Below are 22,734 nucleotides of genomic sequence, written 5' to 3'. Positions count from 1 at the left end.
TTTGGAAGCAATCATCTTACACCTACTTCAACAAATTCACTATTGTCTGGACAAAGCAAGCAGCTTCTGAGGATCTTGTTTTTTTCATTTCTCTAGTGCATTTAACATGATTCAATCTAACTCACTATGTAAGAAAATCCAAAGCACAGGTGGATGTCTACACAACTGTCTCGCAAAATAATTACCTGACAAACAGATTGCTTTTTGTGAGGATGAAGGATTGTGTGTCTGACCAAGTGGTCAGTGCTCAGGGACAGGACAGGGGTTTAACTCTAACCATTTGTTTTTGCTCTGTACACCTCAGACTTTCAGTACAAGTCAGATCTTGTCATCTGCCAAACAAATGCTCATGTAAATCTGAGTTTTGGGGAGTTCCACAGGTGTAAGGATTATGATTTTTGATTAATTAATATTTATAAAAAATTATAATTAAAAATCGTAATTCAGGAAAATTATTTCTTAACCAAAAATCATTACTTACGAATAGAAGTCAAAGATGTCCTGGTGTTGTGATTATGGTCTCAAAGCTCTTCATAATTACAATTAGCTATTCTTCATTAATAACTGATAAATTATTAACCAGAACCACAAAATGTCACTGTTTATTCATCCGCTTCACTGAAGGTGGGGGAACTTCTACCTTTTTGTTTTTTGTTTTGACGGATAACTCACTCTTGCACGAAATAAACACGAACGCTTCTCTTAATTATAAATATGAAGATTTATTGAAGCCATATAAATCTGATATACCATTAGTGTTGTTGTAATTATGAATATGAATATATTACTTAATATTTAATGTTAATATGTTAATATTCATTAAAAAATATTTTGGTCTGTTAAGGGTTGTCCTGCGAATACCAGCCTAATAAGGCGGTGGCATTAGGACAACATTGAAAGGGATGAGTCAATCTCTGACATTATTGAACAGCAAAACTCTGCACAAATCTGGAATGAATTCACACAATTTCTTAAAATACAAGAATTTATTAAGAAAAACAAGTCAACTCAAAGTCAAACATATTTCAATCAACAAACTCTTTACCGTGCTAAAACAATCCAACTAAACTACCAAGCAGAGTTAAAGAATAAAGAAGACTAATGGCTATGTATAATATAAACAAGTTGATCAAAGATGGTTGAAAACCATGTCTGAAAGAGTGATGCAACATTACCATGCAATGGTATTTATGTTTTAGAAACAAGGATTATCTTGAAGAATCTGGAAGTGAAGTGAAGTTAGTCTTGGAACTAACTTAGGTAATAATTGGCATACCTTTAAACATCCATTCACAATGCAAGATCAGATAAAATATTTTTTTAATAAAATAATATTTTAAGAATGATTTGCTGAATAAAACCAACCTTCTGGATGACCAATCCTCAACAGTGTTTAATTAGCTGAAATATTATTTTGAATAAGAACCAAATCTTTCTGGAGAAATGGGCTTAATGGTGTTTACTTAGTTTTCAAGTTTGGTAAAATAATATTTAGGGAAATATTATTTTAGTGGATTGAAAACCAACAACCTTTTTGGGTAAATGATGTTTAGCAGGCAAGCACGTGTTCTTAGCTGTTAGCAGTTAAAGCTAACAAAAGAGGCTTATAGCTTATCATCAGAATCACACATTTACCTTTAAAATACATCTAATAAACAGATTTTTTCTTAATTCCAAATTCCTCAAGATAAACCTAATTTTCTTCTATAAATAACACTTAATGGTAATACTGCATAATTTTATTGGTTATGGTTTTCAACCATTTTTTAATTATGCCCTTTTTCATTCATTTGCATATAGTTCATTAGTTTTCTTTATTCCTTCATGTTGCCTGGTAGATTAGTAAAGAGTTTAAGTGAAACATGTTAAACTTGGATTTGAATTGTTTTTCTTAATAAATTCTTATATTTTAAGAAGTTGCTGTAAATTTATTACACATTTGTGCAGAGTTTGCTGTCCAATAATGCCAGTGCTCGAATCAGTCTTTCATCCATTGTCCCAATACCACCGCTATATTGGGCTGGTATTCCCAGGACAATACCAGACAGACTGAATGGTTATTTAATTAAATATGAACTAATATAAGCATCCTGGTTGCACAACACACACCATTTCCATCATAAGAGAAGTGGAGGCATTGGATGAGTACAAATATATGGTTGCTCACTTACACAACAGACTGAAACAGTAGTTCTGTCAAGGGGAAATGCAGAGTCGTTGACCTAAACAGCTAAATGAACTGATCAAAAGGCTGGCTTTGTTTCAGGGATTGTTTTGACAGCTCTAATGCTCATTGTGAAAAGAGGGATGCTTGATAAACTGGATATAATTGACAACCCCGAACATCCTTCCCACAACACAATAATTTAACAACTCACTTTCTTCAGTCAGGAGATTCTTGATCTATGCAACACAAACCACTACAGGGTATCCTTTCTGCCCACAGCTTTAGCAATCTATGACGAATCTATGAAGAAATTTGAAATAACAAGACAACTAGTTTCTCTTTGGCATTAAAAAAAATAATTAGAACATTTATTATAAGGGAAAAACATCATTGCTAACCGTTCTTTCTGTGAAAATAGTGAAATATTATTGCAGCTGCTAACCTGCAGATTTTACAAGTTACTATCCTGACACAAATTGCTACAATATCTATTCTTTGTGTTATGATCCTTGGCTGTTAGGTCATGGTATTCATTTGTGTTTGTATTCTCACCATTTTCCTTTGCTCATTTATACCTACTGTTCTTGCCATATTCAGTGTTCAAGCTGTTCTGCTCCACTCATGTTAATTAGTCTCCTTCCCTCAGCTTCTCTGCTTTTTTTGTCCTAGCTGCATCTTATTTCTGCTTATTAGCCCATCTGGTTTCTTTGTCATCTTTGCTCCTTACCTCAGTATTTAAGCCCATGACTTCTTTATGTTCAATGCTGGATTCTTCCATTTGACTTCCTGGATAATTGTCACTTCATCAGTCTGCCTTTTCCATGTTCATGCTCCAAGTCCTGTTTTTCTTGAGCAATACATTCTGAAAAGTTTCTATTTAATTTTTTCTTTTTTTTTGTTGAAAGTTCATATATGGGTCCTTCCTTAAGACTACCATGACACTTTGTCTCTCCATGTGTCTCCATTTGTACCTACTTTTTCTGTTTTCTGTGCTTTGAGTACAGTATTGCATTTTTGCAGGACTGCCGATAGTTGAAGATGAAGTGCACCATAACTAGAAAACTGTGGGAAAATTACCTATATCTCTTTTGTATACTACCACATCTCACTTTACTGTTGTCAGTCAAGGCTTGAAAAACATCTCTAAAATGTTTCCACTGTAAACACACCTTCTGTTGCTGCAGTCTCATCCTGTGAGATACCATCTATTCAATCATTTGAAGTTATATAGTTTATTGGAGCATTCACTATGCATTAGATTAAGAGATTCCTCTGGCCATATTCTTGGCTCATCTCTCCTTTATTCCCCTGGCCATTGGTGCTGAATACTTCATCGATAGGGATTTGACTGTACTCAGCTAAGCCAATTTCTATAACTGATACTGTCTGAAGTCTCCCCCAAAATGCCAGGCATTCAAAAACTGCCTACTGTTTTCATCAATTATGTTAAAGTAAAAAACAAAAACAAAATCATGGTTGCATCAGTAGTTTCTTGCTAATCCTACCTGGATTAAAGAGCTGTATACAGTTTCTGTGGAGGAATAAGCGCCATAAAACACTGCAGATAAAACATTGGCAACTTTGCCGTCACCCGAAATTCTAAATCTAAGTATGTGCTCTCAAAAGAGTTAAGTATTTAGGTGTGGTACAATATTATACATAACGCTTAACTACCATACTGTATAAATAAAATTTTATGTAGCATGAGACACCCCAGATGAAAGAGAAAAAAATCATCACTCATTTTACAGAGAATGTTATTGATAGATATTTCGTAATTTTGTTAAACGTAACTAAGATAAGGTCTTGGTTATATCTCCTAAAATATGTATTATTGTGCAAAGTTTTCAAAGTAGGGGTAGATTTTAGTCTGGCTTTATGGCTAGCTTTCATTGAAGTTACCTAGTCGTATGCCTTCAGTTTCCCCTCCTTCTCTTTAAGATGCTTGACTCCAGCTTTGGACCAATGGGCCTTTGGACCTCTGAGTCTTCCACTTCTGTGCAGTGGATAGAAAAAGAGGGAGCTGCTTTACCCACGCCTACCCACTCTCGACCTCAGTCTTCCTCTACACATACACCCACCTGCTCAACACCACAGAAAGGCTTTCAAGTGCTCTTTGAATGGAAAAAAAAGCAGAAAGAGAAGAAATCAGAGACTGTGTTCAGCGAGATGCTCAATAGAATGGCAGAAGCCTCTTGTTCCCATGACACCAATCGCCTAGACTCTACCCTGTGTTTGAGTTTTTTTACTTTATTTCACTTTTTCCCCCTGTTTCTTCTTATTGCTTATTCCTTTTCTGTTTGGCTGCATATTCAATATTGTTTTTCTTTAAGAATATGACTAAATAAATGTTTAATAGCAGTAACTGGATAGGCGTCAACACTTTGGTTTATGCTTTATATCATGAATGTATTACCTTATTTCTGTATATAATAGGAAAATCCTAGCTGCCACATTTACCTCCTCAAATGCAAAATAATAATCATCTTTATTGGTCATTGCACCTGTGCATTACAATGAAATTTGTCCTCTGCATTTAACCCATCCCTTACAGGGAGCAGTGGGCTGCCATTGTGCGGCGCCCGGCGATAATTTGCCACAGATGTCCCTGAAGGCTGGTTTGCCACATTGCTGGCACTTGTCCAGGCTTTGACTTGAGGAGAGGCAGGTACATCCCAATTGCCCAATAGCAAAGAAACACATGAGGGCATCATACACTCTTACTATCAATTTAGGAATTTACAGACGTGCATGTTTTTGAAGTGTGGGTGCATCCCACGTTACTGCACAGGGACAAACACACAGTCTCCACAATTTGGAATATATGTAATTGACTTGGAATCTGTCTGTAGAATTGGTTTGAAATGACTATTTTTTTAAGTGCCTTGAGATGACATGTTCTGAGTTGGTACTATATAAATAAAATAAATTGAACTGAATTAAATCGGAAAGGTTTGACAGGCACTTTAGTAATGCCTAGCTTATTGCTTCGACGTGGCAGTATTAAACACCTCATCTCTTCTGTTGCTCTTGTCATTTTTGTCTTGCACAGTCAGGTATGAGTTGAAGGTTACATTATCTTAAATAAAGTCCACTGAAAAAATCTTATAAGACTTACAAACATAGCAAAAACAAAAAGCTTCAAATCGTTCTGTTTTTTTATTTTTTTTCCGTCTTTTTTTACTGAAAAGAAGATGATTAATAAAAAATAAATTTTTAGCCCAGTCTCACCTAAAAGACACTTTTACATGTGAGGTCAAGCATTCAGATAAACAAACTAGACATTACCAACCTAGCAAGATTGGAGACTCCTTGTGTTTTAAGATTTCAGGCTGCCACTGGAATGGGCAAGAGTTTGTGTTGACTAAATCTGTGGTGTAAAGATCCTATATGAAGTGACTTAAAAAGAAAATTCTACAGGTTACGTTTGCTTTATTAAATATACATATGAAAAAGGGTGATATTCAGTTTACAAGTTGCAAGCTCTTATTTTCAGTAAGCATTTCTTTTTTTGTTTTTTGCATCGCACAGACTCATGTTATGTCACAGTTGATGTACTTGAGTATGGATGACATTTTGTAAGACCATGTGAGAAAGTTCACTGTCAGGTCTTATTTCTGTCCTTTCATTGTTGAGACTCATAGACTGTATTTGGGAACTCTATGATTTGAAAACATAAGCCTTAGGCTTCTATTCCACACAGTCTCTGAACTCCCCACATACTCTGTGATACAGAGACACAATAAAGCTCTTCCCTGTAGCTCTCCTCTTATCTTTGACTGCTTTAAACTATCTTAGAGAAAGAGAACAGGGTTGGGTTTGAATTAATCTTTTTCTTTTGTTCATTTATGAAACATATGCTTACTGAAACTAATTAAAGACTTGTACATGGAAGATAATAGCGTTGCACCAATTCCTTTGTACCCAGCACTGAGGCTGCGTTTCTACAGTGTAAATGTACTGTAAGGATTGTTTTAGCCAACATTAGAACTCCATTACAAACCCGTAAAGTCTGGTAATGATGGCCCATGCCCATAGAAAGGAAGGGACACTAGGGCATAAGATAAAACAAATTAAAAATAAAAATCGTACAGAAATTTCAAGAGAAAGTAACAACTAATTGCATTTTTCTGTTTCCTGAAAGGGTTACATTCTGTTTTTTGTATAGACAATGCAGCTCCTAACTGTAAATGTATGTCCCAGCTAAAGTCTGGTGCACGGCCTATAACTTGCTTTTGCTGTTTAGACCAGATCTGCAGTGGGTGAGGAATGATAAATTGAGGTATACCTTTGTGTTTAATTTCCATTCAACTCAGATGACTGAATGAATGAATGAAATGAATATTTACTTTATCCAGCTATAATCAGCATTGATGTTAACACAATAATTGCAAGCACTTGCTTTTTTACATTGTAATATACAACTAATAAGCAAAACCTTCTGGCCTCTAAAATTGACTTCAACAAGTTGCAAACAAAAGGAGATAAAATCTGGCAAATGAATGTTTTGTGATTAAAGTTGGTTAAAGCGTAGCTTTGTGTTGTTAAGATATCAGAAGAACTCGTTCTACTCAGTGAAAATATTACTGCTCCCAGATGAGCTCAGAGTTCCCTAAGTAATTTTTTTCTCTGAATTGTAGAGGTCTGTCAGAGACAAGAAACCCTTCTGTTTTACAGTTTTTTTCTTTCTTCCGAGTTCTTATGTATGATGTCTGTAGTCTTTCATCTGCAAAGCCATTTGGTGGAAAAAGTAGGAGCCACTCAGCAGCAGGTCTGTCATATATGCACAGACATAAAGATATGCTTACAGTACAGAAAATCATTTCTCTATTATTGGTCCTCGGTTTACCATGGGGGATATGCCAGAGATTGGGTGGCATATGCTGTAGCCCCTGGCATCTTCGTGACAGAGCACTTACCATAGAAACAGCCGGCCAAGGGTTGGTTAGAGGCCAGCCAGAGGCTGTGTCCTGAGGCAATGCTGGTGGGTTGAGATGGACAGCAGGATGGCGATTGCCTCTCTAACTTAGCTAATGTTCCTTTATTGACCTAAAAGCATTTTAGACAGCACAGGCAAAACATCATTAGGGACGTATGCCTTTCTGTGTTCATGCTGCAGAACTTTAGGTTGTTACTTATTTATATATTTTGACGTTACATAAAATTGCAAAGGGTGCAAAAGTGGATTGAAAATAAAAATAATTAACTTGCAAACTTGTTTAAACATAGGTTTATTATTGTTGACCCGAGCGACAGATGGTGCATGGATGACACGGATGACAGGTATTTTAATTTATTGTTTGTTTGCCCAGGAATCTTTACCAAATTTATAAACATGTATGTAAAAACACTGACTACTGTTTTTGTGGTTATCTGTGCACAACTTTAATTATGCTTGATGTTTAGTCAATAAATATTTAAATTAGTGCAGAATGGTGGATGGTGGATACTGTTCCACAGTTGCAAAGCTTAGCAGCAGTATGCTGCTCTGTACCATGTTCACTCCAAAGACAGTGAACCAAAACTGGTGTTAGCTGCCTTGGACTTAGAGATGGATCTTACTTTGTTCTTGTTAGTGACATTGAGTGGGCAACATTCCACAGCAAGGAAGAAAGATAATAAGTGTGTCTGATTTTTGGCTGGGCAGTTTCAAGACATGTAGGTGTGAGGCTGTCTTCATTAGGGCCTAGTTAGACCTTGTTTTACCTTTCTGACTGACAGGGACTGCTTGTGAGGGGCTCCATTAGACTGCAGCAGTCTCTATGGCTGGCCTGTTTACTGAAGGACCCTCTTTCTGTTTGCACAACTCTGTCTCTCTTTCTTCCACTTATCATGTCTGACCAGGAAAGCCCCAGGAGCCTCCTTAACCCTCCATGCTTGAAAGCCCAGTCACTGACATAGTGATGCTAAACTTCCCAACAACGAATATCCTTCTTTAATCATCACCGCTTACTTGTGGTTCATTTTTAATCAGTTCACTTTATTTTAAGTCTGTCGGTGAAAATTGCTCTTATTTTTCTTCAAAGTTCTAGTACACTCCCTGTGCATATTCAGAAATTTCTAGAAAGAATAATTGTTTTTATATTAATGTACTGAAAAAGCATATTAACCCAGTAAAGGAGAGAAAGCGGGAGTGAAAAGTAGTATCTGACATGCCAGTTTCAAAAGTGGCATGCCAGTAATAAAAGTGGTGTACCAGTTTTAAAAGTGGCAGGCCAGTTTCATCAAATGCCCTACATAAGCGCTAAATGTCGTATTTTGGATTTATTGAAAATATATTATATGCAGTTATGAAAATGAATACATGTATGTGGTTGTAACATAGTTCGCATGTCTGTTACAGAGAAAACAGTAAACATTCATATCACCAAATCTTTGCCGTGGTTGTGTTTTCTTTGACTGTGACTGAGTGTTCTGAAAGCAGCAGCATGTTATCAATATTACAGTAAGCAGTTGTTAGTGGGTGATCTGCCAAGCATTAGCCTAGCCACATCTAGTCTGACTTAATCTAATGCAGAGCTCTCCTTCTTCTTCTTTGGTTGAAAACAACAGATGCTACCGCCACCTATTGTACATGTCAGTGAAACTATAATTTTCATACATTTAAAGTGGTGGTTTTCTGTCTTTAACGACAATGGCTTTTTTAATGTATTGCTTGTTTTTGGTTCAAATTTGATTTCAAATGTATGAAAAAATGATAAAAAAATTAAAAGCCACTTTTGAAACTGGTATGCCACTTTTAAAAGTGGCAAATGCCACTTTTAAAAGTGGCATGCCAGATATCACTTTTTGCTCCAAGTGCTGCTGGAGAAAAGAGAGCCATAATACATTTCTCTGGTACTGTAAGATTTTGCTATCAGTTTGGGTTTAGTTTGTTGATTGGAAAACTGTTACTCTAATGCAGAGGTGTCAAACTTCAGTACATACAGGCCAGTGCCGTGCAGGTTTTAGATGCGTCTTGGCTCCAACATAGTTGGTTCAAATAGCTAAATAACATCCTCACCATAACACCTAGGTTTGCAGATGCCTTTTAATGAAGAATTAGTTTTATTCAGGTTTGTTGAACATCAGTGTAACATCTAAATCATCCTGGCCCTTGAGAACTGACTTTGGAAACCACCGCTCTAGTGTGATACTTTTGACACAGCTACAGCCTGTTGTTAATTAGACTCACCTGTTTAACATCCCTTAAACATTGCCCCAGTAAACAGGCAAATGGTTTTCATTCACTCCTCGTCAGTTTCTTCTTTTACACTTATAACTTTACTCAGGAATCCCAGTATTTCGTCCCTGGCCCATCATCAATTTTGGTTCTTTTGTCTCCAGGGCCCGTTTTAGAAAGCAGGGTTGGTGAGAAGTCAGAGTAAATTAGGGGAAGTATGTGCATACCCAGAGTTTTTGATTTCAAAATGACAGGTAGCCGTTGCCCTGAGTCAAGTTACCCCTGCAACTTACTCTGTGAACCGACCTGCTCGCTCGCAGGGTTTATTGAACCAACCTTGGGTTTGGTCTACTTTTTAGCTGAGACCTGGCACAAGGAAAGTGTCACAAACAGTGTGATCTTTTCTGGAGGAGCCTGCAGAAGTTGTAATGCAAATTCTCCTCAGAAATCTCTGTAAGGAGGGGATGATTATGCCCCAATTAGACATCTTATTATTTTCTGCGGGTGACTTGGACCTTTTATAAGTAGCTTTGCAATCTGAAAAACTGTGGGCATCCCTGCTGTACAGTTTTGTGGTGTTCCCAAGTCACACCCCACATGACTAATAAAGAAAAAATGTAATCAGGGAAATCAATAATTTTGTCATTATTGCATTTTGATAGTCATGCTTTATCTATTCATATATTTCTTGGTTTCCAGACATCATTGGCTGCATACGTGACAGTTACATTCACTGCTCCTTCACTAAATAAAGGAGATTATGTTTTATTTTATTTATTTTTTTGTTTTATATTATATTACGTTAACATCCCTGAGGACTTATCCTGGACAGTAAATGCAGACACTGTGGTCACAAAAGCTCGACGGAGGCTCTACGTCCTGAGAAGGCTGAGGAAGTTTGATATGAACATCAGCATCCTCACAAACGTCTACAGCTGCACTATTGAGAGCCTGCTGACGGGCTGTATCACAGTGTGTATGGGAACTGCACCCATCAGAGACAGAAAACACTACAGAGGGTGGTGTGAACAGCAGAGGTTATCACTGGCAGCAGCCCCCCCCATCCAGGACATTTACCACAGCAGACTACTAAACTCTGGTCAATAATACTGCACCAAACCCACACCAAACCATTTTTGTGACACTTTATGAGCTATTGCTGCTGCACCATGTGTTCTTTTTTTTCATTGCACACCATTAGTACTTTTGTTTTTATAGTGAGTTGAACAGTTCTTCTTATCACAAGAATTTCATGGAATTGTTGACTGTGTGTTAACCTGGATATGACAATTAAACCAATACAATATTGCACAGTTTTTGATGCTGTCACCAATATCACCTGACTATGCTACACTTCTAATTTAATTAATCCGAGTATGCCTTTTGATGACCACAGAGTATGTTCAAAAATAAAATCAATATATATATATAATTATACTGGGTTTTATTCTGCATGCTTCCATTGCCTTTTGCTTTGTTGCTGATACACCCAAATTTCCCCACAATGAAAGATTTTATTTTTTATTCTGTATAAAATACACTTAATCAACAAAAATGTATTTGGCATAACAGCTAATTGTGGTTTTGTACAAACTACCACTTGGTCTGGGTCTGTCGGTCTTTCTGTCTGTCTAAAGGCAGACAAATATATGTTAATTTCAGTTGCATGTCTACTCTCTTCATATTAAGTCATAAGCCAACCTTTAACTTCTTACACATCATGAATTGCATATCTTGAATATAGCCAGTCAATGCTGTTTAACTGAGTTGGTAAAGGTTAAACATAACAATAGCTTATAACTGGACCGGACCTGGCCTGATTTAACTGGATGTTTATATTTTATATTGATTTGTTACCACATCCTTTTTGTGCCTGCTGGGTTGCACCTAGACACACATTTATTGCGCACATTCATACACAGTCTATGTTTTATGTTTGTTTCTTTTATGTTGAATAAGTGTGGAATTGAGGATACAATTCTCGTTCAATTCACACCCACGCATTGATGTGTCTCTTCCATGCCAACTTTTGCTATTTTGCAGCAGCAACATTTACTTATTTATTATTTTTTAAATATGTGCTGATTTTCTCCATATGCTGTCATTAATATTTCTAATTAGCGAGAAATGCGCACTTCAAACTTCTTATTTTCTGCCATTACCAAGGTGAACCAGGTTTTCTGCCATTCATTGATTAGGGCTTCTTATTTACTCATGCACATGTTTAACTCTGGGTGACTTTAACTCAGAGTTGAGAAACCCAAGTGTTACCCTGTGAAACCCTGAGTATGATAGTGTGGAGTAGGTCTACTCAGGGTATGTGCTTTCTACTCGGAGCTTGTTATCTCCGCTTCCTGAAACGGAGCCCAGATGGACTTAACATCTTAGTTATTACTGTAAATGGCACTGCACACCCAAAACAGGCTTCCAGTCTGTCAGAAACAGTGCCCAGACACAAAAGGCAGGGAACCATACATGCACACTCTCACGCCTAAGAGGAATCGCCACCGGCAAACCTTGAGTTACTGGTCCTGGTATCCTTATTGTGACATTATTCAGATAAAATATTTAAGGTAATCCACGAAACGTTGCTTCCAATGGTGAGGGGGAGTGTGTAGGAAGCTATGGATAAAAGTAGTGCTGTAGTCTAAAAATCTAAGACAGTAAAGTTTTTGATTAAACTTGGCCTTTTAATTTAGCAATGACTGATTCTTTATGCTGTGGTGTCAGTCACTAAGTGTCCATCAAACCAAATGAATCAATAAGTACCACATTAGTCGTTCTCATTGTTTGCCAGAGAGATGTGTCCTTTGGAATAAACCAAAACCATACATTCCCTTTTTTGTCTTTACCTGTCAAGTAACATAGAGGCAACAGGGAGTCAGCTTCTCCCTATCGTACTCAACAGCTCAGCCAGCCAGCAGGAGTCACACTGACAGCTTTTTCCACTTAAAAGGTTTATGATTAATCATGTTGATGCGATTACAAACACTCTGAGTAGTTTGTTGTGTGTTGTGGTGTCTCTTTAATAGAGTTACTAATTTTTTTCCAGTTTTCCAATCGCTGTACTTTGCAAAGCAAACCTTTTACAAATGAGAACACTATTACACTATTGCATATATGAAAGACTCTTGTCTGAAACAGTTAGTGCCTTATTTATTTTTTCAAATAAAAATTTAGAATAGCTTGATTTATTACCTAGAAGTAATATTATTGTTTTATAATCAATAATCGTGGTAAAATAATGCGTTACAAAGTCAAGAGTTAGAGATCAAATAATCTAGTGATTGTCACATTCTGCGGCTGAAGTGGACCAAAGTGCAGACAAGAGCTGGGCAGCAGCATGTTATAGGAAGACTTCATCTTTATTCAAAAGATTATCCAAAAACGTAGCAAAAAGCGTAGCATAAGTTACTGCAGGAATTGACATGAGTTGAGCCCAAAACTTACATGATTTTCTTGAGCAGGAGCATAGCACAAACTGAACATAATCAGGTTAGCGAACGAGAGGAACCAGCGAAGAACAATGAAACTAGAACAATTAATATACAGAGGGTAACAAAGGGCAGGTAATCAAACGAACTAGGAATAGGTGTGACATGGAAGCAGGGAGGCTAAAGGAACAAGTGAAACTAATACAAAGACTAAAGCATGGGAGAAGGGACTAATAAACAATACAGAGAGCAGAGCTAAGCAAAAGTATAGACAAAGATAAATAACCAAATGAAGCATAAGAATCAGGAATAACCATGAACTAAAGGAAACTGAGAAACTGGAGGTAACAGAAGAAAAACAACCTAAGATCTAAGAAACTGGCAAAATATGAATTAACAAAAGTACCCATAAAGAAACCCTAACCACAAAAGTAAACAAACCTAAACCAACACTAACAGAACAAACTGGGAAAGAAGCAGAGAAGGCAAGGACTAGAATAAATGTAAACATAAACAATAACTAAAGCTAACCTATAAGGAGGAACTGGAACAATACCGAGGGACTGAACTAAGAAAGAACTACAAATAAAACGAGAAACGAATACCGAGCAAACAACCACAGAAGGGGAACCAAAAGACAAGAGGAACAGGAAAAATAAAATAATAAACTAGAAGAGTGCAAAGAGAACAAATACCTAACCATAAATAAAACAGAGATACTAAACAGGAAACTAAACTAGAGAACCCAAGGAAGCCAAAGAACTATAATAATAATAATAATCATCATAAGAAAACCATACAAAGTAATAAGAAAGCAACCACAAAAGAAACTAAGAGAGAGGGGAGAGAAAACAAACACTAGTGTTGGAATAATTGAATATAGATTTATCTTATATATTTTCCTTTTCTCTAACTTGACTATTTGATCTTTATAACCTTTCAAGGATGTGATGAGTTTGTCTGCAGGCAAGGATCAAAGGTGGAGCTGGAGAGGAAGCAGTCACAGTTGAGGAGGGCATAAAGATGAAGGCTGATTGCACTGAACAGATGACAACTAATTTTAAGGATGGGGGAGACTGTGGAAGTGTGTTGTTACAAGATAATGGTGTTTATGACCCGTTTACGATGCAGCTGAGAGCAACATTCATTGTAAATAGGGAACCCCTAAAGATAATAAAAAGCGAGGAGCGGACAGATGGTTTTCAGAGCGGTAGGAGATTTGTAACTGAAAACACATCTCTGTCTGTTGTCCTCGCTGCAAGTGAAATAACTAATTCTTTGTCTTTCTCTTCTTTTTGTGAAGTTATAAGTATTTTAGGTTGTTTAAACCTGACATTAATTTGGTCCTTCGAGCCAGATTCCAATTACGCCTGAGGATTCCAGCGGGTTGGTGGACTCCAGTAAAGACCGTGCGCACGGCAGGCTTCATCAGGGAGACTCACAGACCCTTTCCGGGACTGGATCTCGGCCCGCCCGCTGGGGTCTGACGGCTGACGGAACTCTGAGAGAGAGGGGAAGGCAAAGTGGTGAGTTGAGTTGGGATTAAAAAAGTGTGACGAATGACTGAGTCGGTCGTTGCGTGAAATAATACCCTGTGAATCCTAGGCCCTAACAGGTAAAAGTAGGATGGCGGAGTCCTGAAAAAGCATTAAGAAGTAATACAAAAAATTCCGTGTTTAGGGGACGGCGGAGTCCTCTTAAGTATTAAGAAGTAATACTGAAATTCCGTGTTTTCAGGACGGCGGAGTCCGTGTTTAAGTATTTAAACAAAAATATTAAGAACATTCCGCGTTTAAAAATGTGTGCATGTGAGAAATGAATGGAGGATTTAAACCACTAGGTTTTGCCTCATACCAAAGCAGTAGGATTGAAAGTGACTAACTTTTGTGGATGCAAAGGCAAGAATTCTCTACTCGAAAGAGTTGAAGTGAGAATTGCCACAAAAGGAGATTTTTCTGTCACCCTACTGAGCAGAATAATCCAGCATTTAGAATACCCTAGGTTTTTATATACTGGACCAAGTTTAAAAAAAAAAAAAAAAAATGGGAAAAGGGGTGAAAATGAATTACAATGCAAAGATTGGAAATTTATAGAAGCACAGGATCAAAATTAAAATATTAAAATTAAAATATTTAGATAAATGGATAACCACATATCATTATGATGATTGTTTAAACTCTAAAAAATTTGTTAATCTACAGGATGCAATAATTAAAAGTACATTAAAAGTACACGTGATTTCAGAAAAATAGACAAAGAAGGTTATGAGGATGTAGATTATTGGTTAAAAGTAACTAAAAAGAGAGAGATGTGATGCAGGAGATAAGAATGGATGTTTTTGTGGAAAGCAGAAAAGGTCAGAGGGCTAAGAAGTAATTTTTGATGGACTTGCAAAGTAGAACAGCAGGACAAAAGAAAGGGAGTAAAAAGAGTAGGTGGAAAGTTTTTGTTTTTGTACAAAAGATCTGATGAGGTTTGACAGGATTGGATGGGCTAAAATGAGTCCCTTTGGTAAATAAATCCATCCCCACCATGGCTGTACCTCATGTATGTTTTATTTGTGTTTATTTTTTTATTATTGTTTTGAGACACTGAAGGCTGTTGATACAGCTTGTCACGGAGGTTCATGGCATGACACGGTTGTTTCTGTGTAACCTTAGAAAATATTTTACTCTTTTTAACAGCAGAACAAACAGAGTGAGGGGATTAATCGATAGGCTTACAGTTAGATACAGATGCAGAGCTGACTACGCAGAAATAGCCAGAGTGAAACAAAAAGAGGAAGAACCTTTTGAATAATATAGGATTAGACTGATAAAAGTGTTTAAAATACATAGTGGTCTACAAGAAGGTGAAAACAAACAAGGAGCTTATCGACAGCAGTTAAAAAAAGAAAATGCACTACATGCTGGTTCCAGGGATGCAATTAATACCTGGGTAAGGAGACATTTTATAGGGTTCCCCACGGCAAATCTAGAAGACTATGTTAATCATGCCCTCCATGCAGAAAAAGTAATGAAGGATAAAAAATAAGAAAACTGAAAAAGATAGCCAGCACCTTTTTCAGCAAGAAGAAGAACATATTTATTATTAAAACAACAGAGGAAGAGGAGGATTTAGAGGCAGAGGACAAAATTGCAGGGTGTTGGTGTTGTGGGAAAGAAGGACATCTGATCAGAGACTGTCCTGAGAGGAGAAATAATGATTCAGCATGACTAGGACAGAAAACAAGTGAAATTGTTCCTAGTACCTCAGATGCTGATAAAAACAAAAACAAAACAAAAAACACAGGGGGAGGATGTCCTCCTAAATTTGTAGGACCTTCTCTCCATAGATAGCATTAAACCTGAAGTTACCTTACTGTTGAATGGAAAATCAATTACTTTTCTTTGTGATACCGAAGCATGCAGGACCACCTGTAGAGAAACAATCCCAAATTCCAGACTTAGTGATCAGCAAATAACAGTAAGGTCAGCTAGTGGGAAATTGACACGAGTCTGTGAGTCTGAACCAGTTTGGATAAGAGATCCCAATGGACAGTCATGTCAGCTATCTATAATTCTATCTGCCATGTTTATTCCTTCATGTGTGTATGTGATGTTTGGGGCCTCTAGCACCTTACTCAGCCTCTGTTGTCTCAATGGTGAGAGTGTGAAAGCCTGAGAGTTCACAAAGGCCACCACACCATGTGATGTCAATATGTTAAGAGGATGTCCCATCACTACATGAGCTGTTTTTTGAATTATTTTAGCCATCCCTGCTGCGTGTCGGGTGCACTCATGGTGTCTTTGTTCCAGCATTACACTTATGTACATGAGGACTGTCCTAACCCCCCCTTTTTTCGGGAACAGCACACCATTTGCTGTGTGTGCTGTTACAGAAACATCCAGCTGAAATGGCAAAGTGTAATCTGGGTGCAGCTTGCGAGAGGCTGGTTTTTAAGTTAATGAACGCTTCTTCGGCTTCTCTGGTATTCTGTACTGTAATAGGTGGTGCCTGCATAGCAGCGTCATAATAAGTTACCGCAGTCAGTGGTTCTTGTTTTACCCATTTCTCTGACACTGACATATTAACTGAGCCCTCAGTTACATCTGGTTTCAGAGGTGTGACCAATTCCATATCGCTAGGTGAATGGGAAATATACGGGGTGGAACACTTTATTGAGCCAGAAGCTGGCTGCAATTTGTCCCGTAATACCCAGTCAGCAAATGGGTCAGTTAGTGGAGCCTGTGAAATGAATGAACCTCCAAAGGACAGCGCAGACTCAGCAGTGGAATGTGAGCAGAGAGAGGCGGGGGCTGAGGGGGAGGGGGCAGGCAGTGATGGGGCAGGAGGAGACTGTCCATTTACTGGTGGCAGATCACACACGCTCACATGTCCCCCAGTAACTTGCAACGTGGGGTATAAGCCGGTGAGGGGAGAAGTGTGGGGAGTGGGAAGTGTACAAGGTGGCGGCATTTCAACTGTACTGCTATCCTTAATCTGACTGCTTTTCCTGTCTCTTTTCTCAGTCATAGCATGGTCACTACTTTGCCACAGCAAACCAATCTGTGACCAAAATTTTTCATCTTTTTCTGCTTTGTCTGTAAGTTCCTTCCACTTTCCTCTTCCCAACCACCTGCTGTCTCTACACTGTTTGTCAGCCAACTCTTTCTCCTGTTTTGACTTTTTCATCTTCAACCAGAACCACTTGCCAACATTCTCTCTATCTGTCTTGCTTTTTCCATCTTTTGACAATTCTTCATTTATTTTAGAATCCATCCGTTTAACCAACTTCTGCTCCTCTTTATGTTCATGTGATTTTTTAATAGCAGCTTTCATTACTAGCAGCTGGTTCTCTATGCTCTTCCATGGACTATTCTGTTCTTCTCCAGTATTATCTATGTCTCTATAAAATTCACCTTCCATCTTATGACAACTATTATCCTTTTTTCTAAAAGATATATTTAATGCGTTATCTCAGTCACTCACTCATTCAGTTCTGGCTGACCGGGACGTATGGCACGCTATGCCCCGAGTTCCTGGTCCAACTGAAGATTCTCTAATCGACCCTCCAGAAACCAGAACACATCCACCCCCCAGGAGCCTGTTTTCAGTGGCCAGTCCTTGTTATCACCGTCAGGTTACCAGACCGAACACTTATCCAGTCCCCCGGGCCTTTCACACCGTTTTTTTTTTTAACCCGCAATGGGAGCCGCTCGCTGCTTGGCGTTCTTCCCCACTCACCAGCTTTCATTCACTCGTGTTTTCCTAATTAGTCTGTTCTTGCCGGGTTGTGTGTCCAGCTCACAGCTCATTCATTTAACTTTTATTTCTGTCTGGTCTTGTTGGTTGTGTCCAACTCACAGCTCATGGCCGGTCTTACAGTTGTAATAACTTCTGTTCACGGCTCTTAAGAAAAACGTGTCGAACTCACAGGTCTTCCTAGTCTTACATTTATAATGTTTTATGTGCTTTAGTACTTATCAACGTCTGTAATCTGATTTTCACAGAGAAATATCTCCGTTACTCATCAGCATTCATACACAGTGTATTTGCCTGGTCTTGTTCTCAGTTATATGTAGAATTCGAGGTTTCTCACTCCCCCGGGCCTCCAACCCAACTTAATCATACTCCCCCATCGAGGACATATGCTGAACCGTCACGTTCGAGAAACTACTATATTTTTCCACACAACACCACCACTAGTCAACCTTTATGACACTCTTTTTCTTAAGTTCTAGCAGACTCAGACTTACTAAGACATCGGACACAATATTAATTTAGCCTATCAAAAATCCAAAAGCAGAGTTTGATAAAACAGGTTGTGCTTACCTTTTCTGTAGTTTTGGCTAGCCTGTGTCCAGTGTCTGTTGGTCCTTGTCAGTGATCCCAATTTTCACCTGTTTTCCCAAATCCCGGACGACGCCCCCAAGTTGTCGAAGCCGTCTCTGCTTCCCCAGGTCCGTTGATTTGGGCACAGGTTTCAAAAGAGTGAAATAAACACAAAATACAATCAGCATAAGTTTGACTCTGCGCAAAGTGAGAGAGATGCTCCAGCCAACGCCTGCGAGCCCAACTCTGCTCTCTCTCTGGTTCCAGCTCGTTTTATTAAGTTTTAAGGGTGTGTTCACATTTCCTTCTTTACATATATCATATCACTCAGTTGTATAACATAACAGTTCCTTATGTCCAAATAAGGAGTGCTTCTTGTTATTACTTCCAGCAGACTCATCTTATCTTGTCTCCGGCCCTCCCTGTCCTTCACCAATTTATGACCTTGCACTCTTTATCCTCTACTCCCTGTCCTCTATCTGCACATTCTAGTTACACACATAGATAGTTTATATTCTACAAAAGTCATGGTAACTTATGTTTATGCAGATGGGAAGAGTATGTCTGTTGCTGAAGTAGTGTTAGCGGAAGACACTAAGAAGCTCTGCAAAATGTGGACACCTCCACACATATCTTTATTCAAGGATAAAGAACTCAAGTGGCAGGACATGGGAAGAATAGTGCAGAGGGGAAAAGATGCCACAGACTGGTTTGCAACAACAATGAATACAGAAATCAGTGCATCCACAGGATTAACTAGGAAGCCCTTATTCTGGACAGTGACAGTGGAGGAAGGGATATATTTGCATACAAAGCAACAATGAGAAATATTCCTTACTGAACAGGAGGAACAGTTTTTGAATGAAGTCCCTGATAAGTTATGGTCAAAAGACCCTACTGACGTCAGTTTAGTAAAAGGAGCGATACCTGTCCAAATCAGGGCAAAAACAGAATACAGTCCCAGTGTAAAACAATACCCTTTGAAATATGATGCACGTGAAGGAATAAAACCAGTAATAAAGGATTAAGTAACTGCAGGGGTGATAATATAATGTGAGGACTCACCATGTAACACCCCTATTTTTCCAGTTAAAAAACAAGCTCCATCAACAGGATGGCGCATGGTACAAGACTTACAGGCAGTTAATAATGCAGTTGTTCAGAGAGCACCGTGTGTTCCTGATCCTTATACATTATTAAATTCCCTAAGACCAGATGCTAGAATATTTACTGTAGTTGATATAAGCAATGCATTTTTCTCTGTACCTATAGATAAAAATAGTCAGTTCTGGTTTGCATTCACTACCTCAAGGCTACTGTGAAAGTCCAACTATATACTCTCAGGTAATGAGTGCAAGTATGGCCAAGTTTGACCTTCCAGGAGGTAGTCAGGTTTTACTATATGTTGATGATGTGCTATTAGCCTCTCCTGATGAGGAGACCTGTAAAAATGACACAATAGCTTTATTAAAACATTTAACAGAAGAGGGACACAAAGTCAGTAAAAATAAACTTAATTTGTGTAAAAATGAGGTTAAATACCTAGGCCACAATCTTAGTGCAGGGGGACGCACAATTGTAGAAGAAAAAAAGACTGCAATATTATAAGTTCCAAAATCAGTAACAAAAAAGCAAATGATGTGCTTCCTTGGACTAATTAATTATTGTAGAAACTGGGTGCCAAATTATGCAGAAATAGTAGCTCCATTAAACAAACTAATGTATGAGGAAGACCTGAAAATGACGTCTGAACTGAAATGGAGTGTAGAAGCTGAAGAAGCATTTACCAACACAAAGCAAGTCAGATGGTAGATTGTAAGGGACATTTTATGACTTCAGTTCTGGTTCAACAACGTGGAGATAAAATGAAACCAATAGCCTATTTCTTTTCAAAACTAGACAGTGTTGCGTGTGCGCAACCATATTGTGTGAGAGCTGTAATTGCAGCCTCAATGGCGGTTGAAGTCAGTGCTACAATTGTGTTGTTTCTCCTTTTAACTTTAAGAGTTCCCCATGCAGTTTCAGCATTATTACTGCAAACAAATATGACCTTTCTATCACCTGCTAGACATTTGTCCTGCATGTCAACTTTACTGTCACAACCACACTTAACTATAGAAAGGTGCACCGCCTTAAACTCAGCAACATTATTACCCATGCCTGAAGATGGAATTCAACATGATTGTCAAGAATTAGCAGAAAAAGAAGCAAAAACTAGAAATGATTTGCAGGATCAACCTCTGGCACAGAGCAAAATAGTTTTATGTGAATGGTTTCTCCAGAAAAGATGAGAAAGGGAAGACACAAACAGGATATGCATTGGTGACAAAAGATACAGTGTTAAGAGAAATGCAACAACAAAGCCCACCACAGGAGATAGTAATGTGGAAAAAACATGGAGCTGCATTAAAAGATGAAATCTATATTTGACCAGATAATAAACCTGTCCTACCAAAGAACCTATATAAATGAGCGGCAATATTGAGCCATCGTGTTTCACAAAGTCTCAACAGGGAGGAATGGTAGGACAGATACATAAATATTATAGAACATATGGATTTAATTCTTATTCAATAAAACATTTTTTATAAAACATGTTTAACATGTGCAAACCATAATCCACAAGGGAATTTAAGACCACGAAGGGAACAATTTCCAAAACCAAGATACCCCTTTCAAACAATTCATCTGAATTTTATTGAGTTAAACCACAGTGAAGGGAAAATGTTCTGTTTAGTCATTATAGATGCATTTTCTAAATGAATAGAACTATTTCCAACTAAACATTACAAGCACCTCAGGGCTAACACCCTATGAAACGTTATTTGGAAGACCATACAGATTACCACAGTTCAAAAATAAGTGGGAGTTAGATGAAAAAGCTAACCTAGCTGATTATATGAGGAGTATGTTAGAAAAGCAACAGAACCAAAATCAAACTAATGAGGAATGTTCTATTTCCCAGCAGGAAAACCAACTAGTGGAACCAGAAGACTGGGTGTTAATAAGGAATGTAGAAAATAAACATTGGTATTTCACCTAAGTGGGAGGACCCATATTAGGTATTACTAACCACTCCTACAGCAGTAAAAATAGCTGAGAGATCAACCTGGATTCACCTTATACATTGTAAAAAGGTCATTTTGGCTGAAAGCTCCGCCAGGGGAAGTGATTTACAGAATGATAATAGGGTGGACCCAGACATTTAGAGGCTGGAGAGACCCGAAAGTCAGTGAAGAAAAATAAGACACTGGAACCCCTTAGAGGAGTCAAAATTTCAGCCAAAATGACTCTTAGATGGATTAGCAATGCATTCCGTCGCTGGGCATTTATATTTTTTCTCATATTGATTTTTTTTATTTTTCTGGTATTTCTGGGAACCAGTCAAGATAAATAAGAATGTAATAACACCTGCTATGAGTCATATGAAACAAGTAGCGCTAAATCAAGGAAGGCAAGATAACCTAACTATGTGCACTAAACAAACTTCTTATAGTTATGGCATTCAATTATGCATGAAATCTAAAACCATAGCTGTGGTGCTGATCCTACTCATTAGCTTGACCAAATGAGGAAGGAAAGGGCAGGATTATAGAAGTTATAAATGGTACTTAATTAATGACAGAAGAGACACCTCATGGTCCACGATGGTAGCTGATGAAGGAAACAATTGGACACCAGAGTGGGGCACCACTGCTTATGCTAGTCATCAAAATAAGTTGTTTAAGCTTCATAAAGCTGATAATGCAATCCAGGCATAACTCTCTATTTCCTTCCGACTACGTTACATCAGGAGGAAAATGTTGGGGTTTTCTCCTGTGGGTCTGGGTTTCAGGGTCAGACCAAAACTTTGACCTTTTTTTTTGTGAAGTAAAAAACTTACACGACTCTCTATTCTAAGGCTACAGCGAAGAGAGTAAAAACTATGTTAGGAAACTTAACCACAGATGACTAGTTCCAGGTTATTACTGGAGTATCAGGAACAAATAATAACTGGTTATTGATGGTAGAGCAAGCGGCTAACATGACTAAAAGAGATTGTGTTGTGTGTATGGGTCCCAGGCTTTTGTTACAAATAATTCCAGCTGTGATACCACAACCTTGTGTGATGGAAGTAATGAATCAAACTAATCCTAATGAAATGTGTCGGCACTGGG

General features: G+C 38.0%; 1 protein-coding gene across 1 annotated transcript in view; it reads right to left on the bottom strand.

Annotated features, from left to right (window-relative positions):
• irx6a (iroquois homeobox 6a) overlaps positions 1-18,672 on the bottom strand; it is a 62,802-nt gene extending 44,130 nt beyond the window's left edge. The window contains exon 1 of the mRNA XM_047362609.1: positions 18,578-18,672. The gene's annotated coding sequence lies outside the window, so the exon portion shown is untranslated. The remainder of the gene's footprint in view (positions 1-18,577) is intronic.
• Between the last annotated feature and the right edge of the window lie 4,062 nt (positions 18,673-22,734).

Source organism: Girardinichthys multiradiatus, chromosome 4, assembly GCF_021462225.1.
Source record: "Girardinichthys multiradiatus isolate DD_20200921_A chromosome 4, DD_fGirMul_XY1, whole genome shotgun sequence".
Classification (NCBI taxonomy): domain Eukaryota; kingdom Metazoa; phylum Chordata; class Actinopteri; order Cyprinodontiformes; family Goodeidae; genus Girardinichthys; species Girardinichthys multiradiatus.
Note: the sequence above shows the minus strand (reverse complement) of the source record. Positions and strands in the feature narration are given on the sequence as shown.